This window comes from Bos indicus, chromosome 1 (assembly GCF_029378745.1).
Source record: "Bos indicus isolate NIAB-ARS_2022 breed Sahiwal x Tharparkar chromosome 1, NIAB-ARS_B.indTharparkar_mat_pri_1.0, whole genome shotgun sequence".
In the NCBI taxonomy this organism is placed as follows: Eukaryota; Metazoa; Chordata; class Mammalia; order Artiodactyla; family Bovidae; genus Bos; species Bos indicus.
Window position 1 is genome coordinate 115,108,355 of NC_091760.1, and position 17,624 is coordinate 115,125,978.

A 17,624-nucleotide genomic window follows, 5' to 3' on the forward strand; every position below is an offset into this window, starting at 1 on the left:
TCAAAATACTCCAAGCCAGGCTTCAACAGTACGTGAACTGTGAAATTCCAGATGTTCAAGTTGGATTTAGAAAATTCAGAGGAACTAGAGATCAAAAGGCAAACATCCATTGGATCATCAAAAAAAGCTAGAGATTCCAAAAAACCATCTATTTCTGCTTTATTGACTATACCAAAGCCTTTGACTGTGTGGATCACAACAAACTGGAAAATTCTTAAAGAGATGGGAATACCAGACCTCCTTACCTGCCTCCTGAGAAATCTGTATGGAGGTCAGGAAGCAACAGTTAGAACCGGACATGAAACAACAAACTGGGAATTTTCCCAATTTCCCAATTTCCCTTTCAAATTGGGAAAGGAGTATGTCAAGGATTCTTTAACTTCTATGCAGAGTACATCATGTGAAATGCTGGGCTGGATGAACCACAAACTGGAATCAAGATTGCTGGGAGAAATATCAATAACCTCAGGTATGCAGATGACACCACCCTTACGGCAGAAAGTGAAGAAGAACTAAAGAGCCTCTTGATGAAAGTGAAAGAGGAGAATGAAAAAGTTGGCTTAAAACTCAACATTCAGAAAACTAAAATCATGGCATCTGGTCCCATCACTTCATGGCAAATATATGGGAAAACAATGGAAACAGTGAGAGACTTTATTTTTCTGGGTTCCAAAATCACTGCAGATGGTGACTTCAGCCATGAAATTAAAAGACACTTGCTCCTTGGAAGAAAAGCTATGACCATCCTAGACAGCATATTAAAGAGCAGAGACATTACCTTGCCAACAGAGGTCTGTCTAGTCAAAGCTATGGTTTTTCCAGTAGTCATGTATGGCTGTTAGAGTTGGACTATAAAGAAAGCTGAATGCGGAAGAATTAATGCTTTTGAACTGTGGTGTTGGAGAAAGGCTCTTGAGAGACCCTTGGACTGCAAGGAGATCCAACCAGTCAATCCTAAAGGAAATCAGTCCTGAATATTCATTGGAAGAACTGATGCTGAGGCTGAAGTTTCGCCACCTGATGTGAAGAACTGACTCCTTGGAAAAGATCCTGATGCTGGGAAAAATTGAAGACAGGAAGAGAAGGGGATGACAGAGAATGAGATGGTTGCCTGATATCACCGACTCGATGGACAAGTTTGAGCAAGCTCCAGGAGTTGGTGATGGACAGGGAAACCCTGCATGCCGCAATCCATGGGATTACAAAGAGTTGAACATGACTATTCGACTGAACTGAACTGAACTGACCATGTCATATATATGGCTACACCCTTAGGACATTTGTCTACAGGTCACTCCTTCCATGGCCAACCTTTTGAAAGGAAATGGCAATCTAAAACAAATGAGTATTTTATACGGGCATAAAATCAACACTTGTAATTTAATAATCAAACTAAAACTCTTTGCTTTGGGTTTCATTCAGTAAAAGCATGTAAGTGCAGTCTGCCATATTTTATCATTTTTTTTTCTCCCATCAACAGCTGAATATATTTCATCTTTTGTATAAGCAAACAATTCTCAGAAAAAGTAGCTGTCAAGCCTACAGCCTGAAGAAAATAAAAAGAGAATATCAATAAGCTTCCTGCTGCTTTGTCCTTTACAAATGGTCAGATTTATGCCTTGTATGCCCGCTACCTGTTTTCTGAAGCTAAGCAGTTGGCTTCCAGAGGGGGAAAAAACCCATGAACAATTCACTTTAAAGATCTTGGCATTTACCTCTGGGGGCTAGTTAATTAGCTCCTTGGGTTGTCTCATTTGAATTAAAGACAAATTAGAATAAAGAGGAAAAAATACATTCAGTGGCCTTATGTTTCTGATTTTTATTGCTTTAGGCTTGCATGGTGTGGTTGGCTTGAAGTCAAACAGCCAGAAAGCAGAATGCACAGTTGAGATGATAGAGTGACCATAAGAAGTATAATTACTTCACAATTGGGTTTTTACATTCACTACTAATTACTGGGCACCAGAATTGTTACAGTTCAAAAGTAATGAAAATAATGCCCATAGTTAGAAGGTTTTTGATGAAATGCATATGCAATTTTCTAATGGTGGGAGATCTGTGGTAATTCCAGCCACAGTGAATTTAGCGGTAATTACAATTACTTTGCATAACAATTGAACCATTACCTTTGAGAACTGATGAAAGCCCATAATCCATATGATTTTTGTCATAGTCGTGCTCTAAGTAAAAACTTTTCAAGTGCTGCTAAGAAATATACTGTCACTGAAAGATCAAAATGTTGAGGCTTCAGAGAGTATATAGTTTAGACAACACCCAATCTGAAAGTAAGTGTAATATTTTTACAGTTTGATAAGCCTGAAAATGTGAACACCATTTAAGTTATTGATTTCTCAGTAAATTAAATAAGGGAAAACAGAAGGCACTGACTATATTATCTTCATCCAGACCATTTAAGGCATTTGGTATGTAAATTAGATGGTTCCCTAACAGCTGCTTGCTGTAGTGGATCCCTCACTGATAAAGATCTGGAGGGACTTGCCTGGTTGTTCAGTGGTTAAGAATCTCCCTGCCAATGCAAGGAAAGTGGAAGATCCTGGAAGATCCCACATGCCATGCCATGGGACAACTAAGCCCGTGTGTCACAACTACTGAGCCTGTGCTCTAGGAGCCCGGGAACCACAACTACTGAGCCCACACAGCCTAGAGCCTGTGCTCTGCAACAAGAGAAGCCACTGCAAGGAGAAGCCCGCATACTGCATCTAGAGCGTAGCCTCTGCTCGCCAAAACTAGAGAAAGCCCGTGCACAGCAATGAACACCCAGTGCAGCCAAAATAAATAAATAACAAAATTTATATATAAAAGAAAGGTATGGAAATATGCATAATCATAAATCAAGAGAGTTCAGTACCATCTTTAGCAAGTCAAATATACCTTTCACAAGTCCTTATAATTACTAAGACAATCATATACTACTCTAAGGGGTTAAGCTCTGAGTAGGAAGAATAATGAAAGCCACATGATTCCCTTTAATTCTCTATTACACTCCCCGTTTGTTGGAAATCTCTCTCACCTTGATTGATTAGTTTCATTTTCCAAGTCTGCATCTCTCTTCATGCAGAAAAAGCTGTGAAACAGTGGGCAGCTCAGAGGACGGCTCTTGCAATTGCACTAAAACATGAGCTAAAGGTTCCAGTTTGGGAACCTGGAGGAAATGGCAACCCACTCCAATATTCTTGCTTGGAGAATCCCATGGACAGGGGAACCTGGTGGGCTACAGTCCATGGGGTCCCAGAGGGTCGGGTATGACTGGAGTGACTTAGCACACAGCACATTGCAGAAGCAAGTGGTCTCTTGCCACTCTTGATATCAATTTTATGGTTCATAATTTAGTTTTGCTATGGGTTAGGTGGAAAGCATTAACTTTCTAATCAACCTTTTCACCAAAGCCAAGAAGTTTGATTTTTGCTGTTGTTTTGAGCATAAAAGTAGTTATTTCACTATGTAGGAATTGGCAAACTACATTCAAGGGGTCAGAGCTGGTCTAAATCTGTTTTACATTTAAAGAATTGCAAACAAACAAAGCATACAAAGAATATGCCACCAAAACTATATAGGCTTGCAAACCCTAAAATATTTACTATCTGACTCTTTACAAAGTTTGTTAATCCATGCTCTATGGGCTTATACAGCTTTCTAGTATCCTTGAATGAGACATACTGAATAAGGCATTTTTATTCTTCATTACTTCAAGTCTCTATTGTAAATTACTTTTCTCTCCTCTAACTTTTCAATATTTGCAACCAGGGTTATAGCCACTCATGCCTCAAGAATGCTATGTTTGTTAAAGAATAAAGGCAGCTCATTGTAACATCATCTATTTTAAGACTTCAGACATTCATCATTGTGTCTGATGGTTTGGAGCCTGAGATTTGTATGTATATCTCTTCTTTAGATGCTCAAAATTAGAATCAGTCATTTACTGGAGCAGCAGTTTGACCAAGGATAAAAAAAAAAAAACTACATGGTGTTAGAGGGTCTGATTTGTACTGCAGCTTTCTGCTGATATGTGTCACCTTGCCTAGTATAGCTAAGTTCTCTCAGCTGTGATTTATACATTAGCCATACAGTCTAATGGCACCTTCCAGAATTGTGTGACTTTTAAATAAAAAATCATAATTAAAAGCATCTTGCTCAGTTTCTACTGAATAAACTCTCAGCAGTTGTCAGTGGACTCTGAAATCTGAGGTCAGAACATTGATTAAACACATTCATAGATTTAACTCCAAGTTGTACCATAAAATAATAATTCCCATAGTGTAATATACAGTAAGGAGTTGATTCTTTTTTTCCACTCAGGTTAATCTGTACCATTTTCCTTATGTCCTTTCTATTAGCTAATTTTTTTAGACATGACAAATTTTATGACTTAGACTTGGTTGTCTGTATTCTGCACTAAGAGAATCTTTACCTCAAAATGTTACTTACAATGTAAATAAGCCCAGTTATCAGGCACACTATTCTCAACTGAGAAGCCTCTTTATGAAGTGTATATTTAAGGGAACGTATCAATGAATATTTGTGCACATGTATTGGGTGATACAGGGTTATTGAGTATCTCAGGACAATCTAATTCTTAATATACATATTTCTCCACACATATATTTATATATACATATATCTGTGTGTGTATATATACATGTGTGTGTGTATATATATATAATATATATATTAACATGACTTTATATATAAATTAACATTATATATATGATATATATTATATATATTAACATTAACATATATATATATATATATATATATATATATATATATATATAAACATGACTTTCTATGGTAGCTGTGATGGCTAGTGTCTTCCCAATATCTATTATCTCCCTTTCTCGTTAGTAACAGAATCCTTACTTTTACCTTAACACATCTGTAGATGCTTCCCTTGCAGCTAGATATGACTATGGGACCAAGTTATCATCAGTGGTATGGTTGCAAAAAATTTGAGTGAGGATTTCCAGGTAATCTCCTGTGAAAGAATGGCTGTATCTTTCTTCTCTTTTTCCTCCATCTTGCTGCCTGGAATAATGATATAGATGGCTAGAGCTCTAGCAGGCATATTGAAGCATAAGGATGAAGCTCATACCAAAGAGAAGGAGTTCTGGGAATTACAATGTGCCTGAGTTTCTGATGTTTTGAAAGTTTCCGTGATATCTATATTATCTCTTCTAGACTTATTTAATGTGAGATGGAAATATCTTGTTTTAGTTACTGTTTTATTTTCTGCCATAGTAAATGGAATACAATTGTTTCTAATATAGATATAAACAGATTTCACTTGTTCATGATAAAAATGAAATATCTGTTTATTAAAAAATGGAGGAGCTTATTGATTCTATACCAAGGATCATGAAAATGTATATTTGCATCTTGAAATTGTCATAAAACACATCATCTGTGCATGCATGCATGCATCAATGACTCAGTTGTGTTTGACTCTTGCGATCCCTGGGCTATAGCCTGCCAGTGTCCTCTGTGCAAGAAGTTCTTCTGGCAAAAATACTGGAGTAGGTTGCCATTTTCCTCCTCCAGGGTATCTTCCTGACCCAGGAATTGAACCTGCATCTCCTGTGTCTCCTGCACTGCAGGCAATTCTTTACCTGCTGAGCCATCAGGGAAGCCCTCAAACACATCATACCTACCACTAAATAAATTATTGTAGAATTTATGTGTGCAAATATATATATATATATATATATATATATATATATATATATATATATATACACACATACACACACATATACTTCACACATGTATCTATATAATGACAGGCTATATATATATATATATATATATATAATATAATTACACATATATGTGATTACTAGGATACAAAATCTTCTCTAGACTATTGTAACAAACAACTTGAAGTTCCAATATTGCATCTAGTCTGGGGCAGAACTCATTAGCCAGTCAGAGATCTTATGTCAATGACGCAAAAATAAACATCCTCCAGGTACATTTCTTTAGCACAAACCACATTTATTATAGAAGGTAAGGGAACTCTGTTGAAAATATGTGGCTTATATTCTTTTGAAAGAAAAATTATGTTTCCTGTTTTATTTGTATCTTGTTCATTTTCAATAGCACTTGTCAGGTACTAATTAACATCTATCAAAGAATAAAACAGCTATTTAATCATCTCAGAGTATGTCTTCTATAAGTGATGCAGTATGGTTGTGCCTCTGCAAGTAAAACACCTTCACTGACTGTATCATAATTTTAAATTTTTGTTAACTGTGAATATTCACAAATTGGCTAGGTGGAAAGATGTTTAGACCCATTATGCAAAATAAGAGAAAAAACACATGTAGAAAAATGCCCAGCAATTTTTCATAAGAAATAGTAAATTAAAATCAAATTGCAAATTGTTTATAAACATTAAAATAACTAACTGCCCTACAATTAACACAAAATATAAACATTCAGTTCAGTTTAGTCGCTCAGTCGAGTCTGACTCTTTAGGACCCCGTGGACTGCAACATGCCAGCATTCCCTGTCCATCACCAACTCCCAGAGCTTATTCAAACTCATGTCCATTGACTCAGTGATGCCATCTTACCATTTCATCCTCTGTTGTCCCCTTCTCTTCCTGCATTCAATATTTACAACATCAGGGTCTTTTCAAACGAGTCAGTTCTTTGCATCAAGTGGCCAAAGTATTGGAGTGTCAGCTTCAGCATCAGTCCTTCCAATGAATATTCTGGACTGATTTCCTTTAGGATGGACTGGTTGGATTTCCTTGCCATCCAAGGGACTTGCAAGAGTCTTCTCCAACACCACAATTCAAAAGCATCAATTCTTTGGTGCTCTGCTTTCTTTACTGTCCAACTCTCACATCCATACATGACTACTGGAAAACCATAGCTTTGAGTAGACAGACTTTTGCTGGCACAGTAATGTCTCTGCTTTTTAATGTGCTGTCTAGGATGGTCATAGCTTTTCTTCCAAGGAGCAAGCATCTTTTAACTTCATGGCTGCAGTCACCATCTGCAGTGATTTTGGAGCCCCCCCCAAATAAAATCTCTCACTGTTTCCATTGTTTCCCTATCTATTTGCCATGAAGTGATGGGACCAGATGCATGATCTTAGTTTTCTGAATGTTGAGTTTGAAGCCAGATTTTTCACTGTCCTCTTTCACTTTCACCAAGAGGCTCTTTAGTTCTTCTTCACTTTCTGCCATAAGGGTGGTGTCCCCTGCATATCTGAGGTTATTGATATTTCTCCCAGCAATCTTGATTCCAACGTGTATTTCATCCAGTCCAGCATTTCTCATGATGTACTCTGCATATAAGTTAAATAAGCAGGGTGAAAATACACAGCCTCAATGTACTCCTTTCCCTATTTGTAACCAGCCTATTGTTCCATGTCTGGTTCTAACTGTTGCTTCTTGACCTGCATACAGATTTCTCAGGAGGCAGATCAGGTGGTCTAGTATTCCCATCTTTTGAAGAATTTTCCACAGTTTGTTGTGATCCACACAGTCAAAGCCTTTGGCATAGTCAATATAAACATTAGTCTCATAAAATAGTAAAAGACTTCTTTAAATATCAGGAAACTGAAGGATAGAAAACTTAAAATCACAGTTAGCCAATATTAGAAATAGGAAGAGAACCCATATTTCTCTATTTCCAAACTGGTGCTCCATTGGATATTTGTAAGACATTTTTAAAAATGATGAATTATTGATGGTGTCATGTTGTTGACTCTTCTGAGTAAGAGATTTAAAATTCAATTCTAGCTTGTACAAAAGCTTTGGAATTAATTGTAAGCACCTGCCAGTTTCTTTGCTCTGTGCTTTAGCAGAAGAAATTTTCACGAAACCTCTGTCATTTGTGCTGCTATCACACACATCTCCCACATTGGGTTCCGCTGCTCCCTCTCAGAGCAGATACATTACCCTCCTACTGCCCAAAGGCAGAAAATGACATGGAATCAAATCAAACTCAGGGAAATAAGAAACCTGAAGTTTTAATAATATAACTGGTTTTGGTGTTCCAGACTCTCTGGTTCATTAATGAAAAACCTTGCACTTGCTGTTACTATGCTAAAACCTATAAATATTGGAAAAGAGCAAACATTTATCTGAAATATCAATATTATCAACCAAATAAACTATTTACAAAGTAACCAATGATATTAAACTATGGAAAATGGAAAGAGAGAGAAGTTGCTGAAAAAAAATAAGTCACAGTGGAACTATTCTAGCCAACTGAGTTTGAACCAAACTCAGAGAACATCACTAAAGAGGTAATTCTATAAAGAGGAATGATGATCTGGACAACTCCTGGTGTTTGTTTCTACTGGTAAAACCTTCTAGAATAAAGTCACATGATAGAAGGCATCCAGTGGGAGATTGTATCTACATAGAGGGAGGGACAGAAGCCAAGTTTTCATTCTCTCTTTGCATCATCCACCCATCTTCCTACAAGATGTCATAATCTCTTTCAGCCCTTTCTTGACTCTTTTACATTGTTACTATTTCTGTTTCTAGGCGATCTATTTTCTTTTCTCAATGACAAATAAAACTGTATTAGCTGCTTTGTTTTCAGATGGCCAATGTTATCGGCCATTTGTTTTTATATGCTGAGTGCTTACAGTGAAGAAGTTGCATAGGTTATTGATTCAGTTCAGTTCAGTTCAGTTCAGTCGCTCAGTCATGTCCGACTCTGTGACCCCATGAACCACAGCACGCCATTAGTGAAAGATAAAATGAGTGAGTGGTATCTGGAAAATCTGCCAGGATCTGCCTCTATGGGTAGTGAAAAAAAGATAAAGCCAAACAAAAGCAAAAGCTGGTTAGAGTTCACAGTAAACCGAAGTCTGGGTGGAAAGAAAACTAAAAGGACTGATCCAAGAAGAAAAGTAATATCTTGCCTGGAGAATCCCATGGACGGAAGAGCCTGGTAGGCTACAATCCACAGGGTCGCAAAGAGTCGGACACGACTGAGAGACTTCACTTTCACTTTTCACTTTCATATATCATGCACAGATACTTAATACAGGAAAAATTGTACCATAGGGCACTCGTACAATCCATGGTTATTAGAGTATCTGTATGCATTCACGTAAGGCTTAGGCAGAAATGATAAGCTGATCGCGAAAGAGGAATTTTGTGACAGAATTCTAGAGAGGGAATTTGTTAATGCTTTCTGGGAGGATATTGAGGGTTCAGAATGGAAAGTGTTTCTTACGGTAGAAAGGGGAAAACTTGGAAAGAAAAAGTTGAATGACAATTTCACCTTCCTGGTCTACAGAAATTACAATTTCTGGTCTCAGAGTACCAGAGGAAAGAAAATTCAGAGCCAAGAGGATCAAGTGTAAGGCTCTGAATGTTTAGGAATTACTGACCAAAGAGTTTGGAGAGCTGAGAGAATGAGGGTCATAGTATTGAGTGCAGGTCACGAAGAGCAAAGCCTTGGTCCCAGCATTCAAACATTGCATAGGTGAAGGGAGTTTCTGGTTTTCTGTGTCTTTCACATAATTAACACTTTTTGCATTTTCAGCCTACTTTCTTCCAGTCATGTTCTAATGGGTAGAAGTGGCAACTATCCATTTTAGCACCTCTTTGGAGATTGCTTGGGATCTTCAAGTTCAGTGAAGCACTGGACTTTCCATCACATAACTCAGACTCTTGAGGAATATCAATGCAATGGTTACTGTCATCAAGTATGAGTATGTCTTATTTTACAATCTCAGGAGTATAATAAATATAATATTCTTTCTTTTCTAAAGCTCCACTTAATTTTATTTCAATTACCTCTTTTGTCTGACTGGCAAGGGGAGAAAGAAATAAAACTCATACTATAATCTAAATCTTGCAAGGTGTCCTTCACTCTCATTTACCCACAAATCTGTGATATTTGCAATGCCTAGGTGGATGAGATGGAGCAAGTCCATTCAGCCACTGGTTATCCATGTCCTTGGTTTCTCTGCCCCAGTCGACTTGTGACTCATCCCATCCTTGGTTACCTTGCTTTATCCTTGGTTACCTTGCTTCATCATTGGTTTATTCGCTCACAGAGACCTTCACATCCTCAGTCCCCTGCCATTTCTGTGCCATTCCAGGGGGCATGGGCATCTTTGCCAAGGCTACTTATGGTCTTACCTGCCTTGGCAATGCTCAACCACTTCTTTTTCAAGTCAGATTATTTTCTGTTGGCATGGCACCAAAGGGCACCAGACATGTTTGGCCTGAAAAGCAATCAAACTCATATCTCACCCCTCCTTTTTCCCACCTCAACTCTGCCATATTTTTTTCAAATAAATGCTAATCTTCTTAAAAGTTGTTCTAGAGTAGTAAACAGCATAATTTCCTGAATTATGCTGAATTTGGCTGTGCTCCAGATGCAAGGAAGACATATGATGGCAAACTGCTTGAAATGAGAGGGAGGAGAGAGGAACATAGGAAGAAAAACAATAAATTAACATCATGAAAGATTATTTAATTTCATTTTTTTTGTATATCTGACAATCCAATAAGAAGCATGATTTGTGTTTGCCTAAATCATTATCATTACTCAAGCATCACTGGGCTGACAAGCCAATGACTTACTTCCCTTTTTTTAAATTTTTTTTTATGATTTAAATATTTTATTGATTTGTAATTTATGAAATAGAAATAACAGCTTATATTGGGAAATCTCTCCCTGTTTATGGATTTTTTGATCAATCTAATTAAAAAAATCATTAATACTTGTTTCCATGTTCAGAAACCCATAGAGTAATTTTTTTAATTTAATGGGAAAAATATACAAAATGCTTAGCTTAAGCTTTTTTTTTTTTAATTTTATTTTATTTTTAAACTTTACAATATTGTATTAGTTTTGCCAAATTATCAAAATGAATCCGCCACAGGTATACCCGCGTTCCCCATCCTGAACCCTCCTCCCTCCTCCCTCCCCTACCCTCCCTCTGGGTCGTCCCAGTGCACCAGCCCCAAGCATCCAGTACTGTGCATCGAACCTGGACTGGCGACTTGTTTCATACATGATATTATACATGTTTCAATGCTATTCTCCCAAATCTCCCCACCTTCTCCCTCTCCCACAGAGTCCATAAGACTGATCTATACATCGGTGTCTCTTTTGCAGTCTCGTACACAGGGTTATTGTTACCATCTTTCTAAATTCCATATATATGCGTTAGTATACTGTATTGGTGTTTTTCTTTCTGGCTTACTTCACTCTGTATAATAGGTTCCAGTTTCATCCATCTCATTAGAACTGATTCAAATGTATTCTTTTTAATGGCTGAGTAATACTCCATTGTGTATATGTACCACTGCTTTCTTATCCATTCATCTGCTGATGGACATCTAGGTTGCTTCCGTGTCCTGGCTATTATAAACAGTGCTGCGATGAACATTGGGGTACATGTGTCTCTTTCCCTTCTGGTTTCCTCAGTGTGTATGCCCAGCAGTGGGATTGCTGGATCATAAGGCAGTTCTATTTCCAGTTTTTTAAGGAATCTCCACACTGTTCTCCATAGTGGTTGTACTAGTTTGCATTCCCACCAACAGTGTAAGAGAGTTCCCTTTTCTCCACACCCTCTCCAGCATTTATTGCTTGTAGACTTTTGGATCGCAGCCATTCTGACTGGTGTGAAATGGTACCTCATAGTGGTTTTGATTTGCATTTCTCTGATAATGAGTGATGTTGAGCATCTTTTCATGTGTTTGTTAGCCATCTGTATGTCTTCTTTGGAGAAATGTCTATTTAGTTCTTTGGCCCATTTTTTGATTGGGTCATTTATTTGTCTGGAGTTGAGCTGTAGGAGTTGCTTGTATATTTTTGAGATTAGTTGTTTGTCCGTTGCTTCATTTGCTATTATTTTCTCCCATTCTGAAGGCTGCCTTTTCACCTTGCTAATAGTCTCCTTTGTTGTGCAGAAGCTTTTAAGTTTAATTAGGTCCCATTTGTTTATTTTTGCTTTTATTTCCAATAATCTGGGAGGTGGGTCATAGAGGATCTTGCTGTGATGTATGTCGGAGAGTGTTTTGCCTATGTTCTCCTCTAGGAGTTTTATAGTTTCTGGTCTTACGTTGAGATCTTTAATCCATTTTGAGTTTATTTTTGTGTAAGGTGTTAGAAAGTGTTCTAGTTTCATTCTTTTACAAGTGGTTGACCAGTTTTCCCAGCACCACTTGTTAAAGAGATTGTCTTTAATCCATTGTATATTCTTGCCTCCTTTGTCAAAGATAAGGTGTCCATAGGTGCATGGATTTATCTCTGGGCTTTCTATTTTGTTCCATTGATCAATATTTCTGTCTTTGTGCCAGTACCATACTGTCTTGATAATGTGGCTTTGTAATAGAGCCTGAAGTCAGGTAGGTTGATTCCTCCAGTTCCATTCTTCTTTCTCAAGATAGCTTTGGCTATTCGAGGTTTTTTGTATTTCCATACAAATTGTGAAATTATTTGTTCTAGCTCTGTGAAGAATACCATTGGTAGCTTGATAGGGATTGCATTGAATCTATAAATTGCTTTGGGTAGTATACTCATTTTCACTATATTTATTCTTCCAATCCATGAACATGGTATATTTCTCCATCTATTAGTGTCCTCTTTGATTTCTTTCACCAGTGTTTTATAGTTTTCTATATATAGGTCTTTAGTTTCTTTAGGTAGATATATTCCTAAGTATTTTATTCTTTCTTTTGCAATGGTGAATGGAATTGTTTCCTTAATTTCTCTTTCAGTTTTCTCATTATTAGTGTATAGGAATGCAAGGGATTTCTGTGTGTTGATTTTATATCCTGCAACTTTACTATAATCATTGATTAGTTCTAGTAATTTTCTGGTGGAGTCTTCAGGGTTTTCTATGTAAAGGATCATGTCATCTGCAAATAGTGAGAGTTTTACTTCTTCTTTTCCAATTTGGATTCCTTTTATTTCTTTTTCTGCTCTAATTGCTGTGGCTTTACTTCCCTTTTAAATGCCAACATTAAAGATACTTAAGTAGGTGGTTGTTACTGGTTGCTATAAACATTGCTTTAAAACTGCTTCAGACTGAAACATATCATGAGATTCAAAAAAGAAAGAAAAACTTGCTATGGGATTCCTCCAGGATTTATTGTTTCATGCAATGTGGAGGTCTCTGGTAATGATGAATATAAGCCATTGATCCATATTATATATTTTAAAATAATCTGCAGCTCCTGAAGAGAATAGATTTGAGGAGAGGAGAAAACATAATAACCAGTATATATCATATACAAATATATATATATTTAATAAAAATAAATAATAATAAATTAAAAATAAATATATTTATATTATACATTTATTATTTATATGTCTCTCCCTGCCAGAATATAAGTTCCAAGAGGCAGTTTCATTGTGTTATTCACTGATGTGTCCTAAGCATCTATAAGAGTGCCAGATATCTATATGTAATCAATAAATAATTTTTAAATGAATGATATGTCACTAATCAAGAATTATGATTAATATACATCTTGAAACCTGAGATATAAGAAGAAAAGATGATTAGCTTTGGGTAAGTCAGGGTACCAGAGTGCCCTGTGACATCAGAAAATAGTCGTTTTTATAATTATGGGAAAATTTTTTGGATTGAATCAATTAGTTTCCATATTTTCTAGTCAGATACAGTATAAGTAGAGTTAACAAATTAGCTTAAGATTTGAGATGAATAAATCTGTACCTCCATCTCACAACTACAGACGTGAGGGGATGAGTATCCTGCATATCTAGATCTTGTCTTCAGCTGACAACTCTATGTAAAGAACAGTCATTGGAGAAAATGCCTGCCAATGATTCCAGCAATCACAGTGACTAAATCCAAAAGATCTTGTCTTCTCTGAAAGGATAACACTGCAGGAAAATACTTCACAGTGATTCTTCCATATCCTAAGGTCAGCTAACAATAGCCTATCAGTTCACTGGCCACCTCTCATTTCTCTTCCTTTTTGCAACTAGTCAACATTCATCTCTAGTAATCTTCCAGGTTCTAAGGAAATAGAAACCACCAAGAATTAGTGTAGAGGATGTGTGTTCATGTGTGCTCAGTTGTGTCTGACTCTTTGCGACCTTGTGGACTGTAGCTGTCCAGGCTCCTCTGTCCATGGGATTTCCCAGGCAAGAATACTGAAATGGGTTGCCATTTCCTCCTCCAGGGCATCTTTGCAATCCAGAGATCAAACCCGAGTTTCCTATGTCTCCTGCATGAAAGATGTCTCTAACATCAATTCCCATCCCAAGGGTGGGTGATGTCCAAACCCCTTATAATGTGAGCTTGGTAGTTACTATTCTAAACTCTCAGATACCATGAAAATAAGATTATGTGGTTTGAAGCATGGCTTCACTTAATAGTTAATATTACAATGAAATATTTTGGTTAACACCTTAATAAACTGAACTCCTTGAGACCTTAATGGCTTCCCTGGTGACTCAGAAGGTAAAGAGATCATTGCAAGAGATCTGGGTTTGATCCCTGGATCAGGAAGATCCCTTGGCAAAGGAAATGGCTACCCATTCCAGTATTCTTGCCTGGAGAATTCCATGGACAGTGGAGATTGGTGGGCTACAGTACATGGGGTTGCAAAGAGTTGGATGCAACTGAGATTAACACTTTCACTTTCATGAGGCCTTAATGAGGTGAACTGTATCCAGAGACTTTGAACTCTGGTCTTTAGAGCTTTTAAGTACTAAAATAATTTGCATATTGTCTTATCAGCCCATGAAAGTGAAAGTCACTCAGTCATGTCCAACTCTTTGTGACCCTATGGACTGACTATACAGTCCATGGAATTCTCCAGGCCAGAATACTGGAGTGGGTAGCCTTTCCCTTCTCCAGGAGATCTTCCCAAGCCAGGGATCAAACCCAGGTCTCCTGCATTGCAGGTGGATTCTTTACCAGCTGAGCCACAAAGGAAGCCCAAGAATACTGGAGTGAGTAGCCTATCCCTTCTCTAGCAGGTTTTCCCGACCCAGGAATCGAACTGGGGTCTCCTGCATTGCAGGCAGATTCTTTACCTACTGAGCTATCAGGAAAGCCCTCATCAGCCCATATCTGGACAATTTATTGAGTAACAGGATACAATTTTAGATTGCTCTGGAAAATTGTCAACTTAATCCTTGAGGGAATGGCAGTGGGGTTGCTCTCTGTGGCGGTGATCTCCCATTGAGAGGTGTGGACGGTGTCTCTCTTTGGTCATGTGCTCTGTGACTGTTTGATTAATAGAAAACAGCTTAAGTGACACTGTGCCAGCTCCTCACTCCAAAGACTCAAGAAGCTGGTAGCTCCTGTTACCTGTCTTTTGGGCTAGGAGTGACTCTTCACACCCAGCCACCATCCTCTGAGGAAGCCTACAAGTCCCAGAGGAGAGGCCAGGTACACATGTTCTAGCTTACAATCCCAGATGAGGTCCTGGCCAGCAGCCAGCATCAACCCCCAGACTTATGAGTGTAAGAGACTTCAGATGATTCCAGCCCCTAACCACTGAGTCACTCTAACCTTTTAGCCACCAAGCTGGCAGTTCATGAGCTCTGTCCAAACTGCAGATTCATGAGCAACGAATAACTGTTGTTTTCAATCAGTGACTTTGGGGTAGTTTGTTCCACAGCAATAGATAATCAGAGCACTACTCCAGAATCCTGACGGCTACAAAAATCTCTCTCGGCATAGCTCCCATTTGAGGATATTGGAATTTTGAGTAAGAAAAATTTTTCTCTGTGTCTTTCAGGATACAAACTGAAAGAGGCTGTACATTTCTTTTTAGATTAATAAATTTCAGGTTTGGTTAATTGAGTCCTTTTGTGAATTAACATGCTTAAGATGGGCTTCCCATTGGGGTGTTTTGTTGTTATTGAGTTATATGAATTGTTTGTGTGTTTTGAAAATTAAGCCCTTGTCAGTCACATCATTTGCAAATATTTTCTCCCAGTCTGTAGGTTCTCTTTTCATTTTATTTATGGTTTTCTTTGCTGTGTAAAAGGTTATAAGTTTAATTTATTTCTGTTACCTTGGGAGACCTAAGAAAACATTGGTATGATTTATGTCCAAAAATGTTTTGCCTATGTTCTCTTCTAAAAGTTTTGTGGTATAATATCTTATATTTAACTCTTTAAGCCATTTCTGAGTTTATTTTTGTGCATGGTGTGAGGGCGTGCTCTAACTACATTGATTTACATGCGGCCAACTTTCCCAACACCAAAACATATGGAACGCTTCACAAGTTTATGAGCCATCCTTGTGCAGGAGCCATGCCAGTCTTCTCTGTATGGTTCCAGTCTTAGTGCATGTGCTACTGAAGTGAGCATGGCACTTATTATTTTTAGATGTTTGTAACATTACTTAATTTAAAAACATATGAACTTGTGTCAATTACGTAAATAATTTACATTATATTCTTTTCTAAAATTTTGTTTTCTCTTTTTAAAAAACTCCAAAAACATATTTTGGAAAGTTCAAACAATAGAAAACCACGATTTTAACAGAGGAAAGTCTTCTAATCCACTAACTCCCACCTCCTCCGTGAAATATTTTCTGATTTGTTATTTTTATTCCTACCTGGTACCCAGGAAGACACCTACCAAATTTGTTGTTCACTGTGGGAAAATTCATGAATCATTTTTTGCATCACCCCTTTAATATTCACCAATAAAATAGGCATTACAGATAGTTAGAATAAATCTGAAAAAGTTTATTTCAGAATTACATACTTTATAATCCATAAAATTAAGTGTCATCTCTGAAGGTGGAATTGAATCTTATCTCTTTGCTAATGTACAAGTCAACAGAATTATTTTTTTCAGATTTGTTTTGCAGTAAGCTTGAGAATATTTTAAAATATAAATTATGTCTTCATATTCATCTTAAATTGTCTAAAGAATTTATTTCAAAGAAATGAGCACAGTCATTTTACATGATAAAATATGGCCTCAAAAATTTAAGCAAATCTTCACAATATGTAAATAAAAAGTAGAAATGGCATGAACCCAAGCCTCATTACTCTTCCAAGACTGCATTGCTGAGCTGACAGCAATTAAGTAAAAGTTATCATTGGAGAACTCAGGTAACTGCAGTGTAAATAACATTGCTCCCATTCTGTCTGTTGTAATTAAATGCTGCTTGTTACTCACAGGGTAAAACCTGTGCCCTATTGAACTGTTTTCCCAAAGAGATAAGAGACTATTGAAGGATCACCCAAATTCATGTTTTGTCACAAATAACTTCTGTTGTAATTTAACTCATAAACTTATACTTCAGGTTTTCCCATAGGTAATGTAAAAAAGAAAAAAAATTACTAGAATGACATTTTTATCACAACTAAAACTTGATGTGATTACTATAATCTTATCAGCTCTTAGGGCATCTCTTAAAGGAACAGGGGCCTTATTCTTAGTTAAGAGTGTGTGCTATCTTGCAGGAGAAAACACTGGACCGTGGCGTATTGTACTTGTTCAGTTAGGTAACTTTTATCAAGTACCTATTATATGAAAGACACTGTTACAGGCACTGAGGGTATAGCACGGGACAAACTGGATCTAGCCTCAGCTCTCATGGAACTTATATCCCAATGAAGGGAAGAGAGTAGACACACAAATCAACAAACAAGATAATCATAGATA

The 17,624-nt window shown here is 37.2% G+C and overlaps 1 non-coding gene across 1 annotated transcript; it reads right to left on the reverse strand.

The window, feature by feature from the left end:
* Window positions 1-16,206: 16,206 nt before the first annotated feature.
* Window positions 16,207-16,313, reverse strand: LOC139185274 (U6 spliceosomal RNA). The gene has a single exon (XR_011568889.1). It is a non-coding gene; the product is annotated as a U6 spliceosomal RNA (small nuclear RNA).
* Window positions 16,314-17,624: the final 1,311 nt, after the last annotated feature.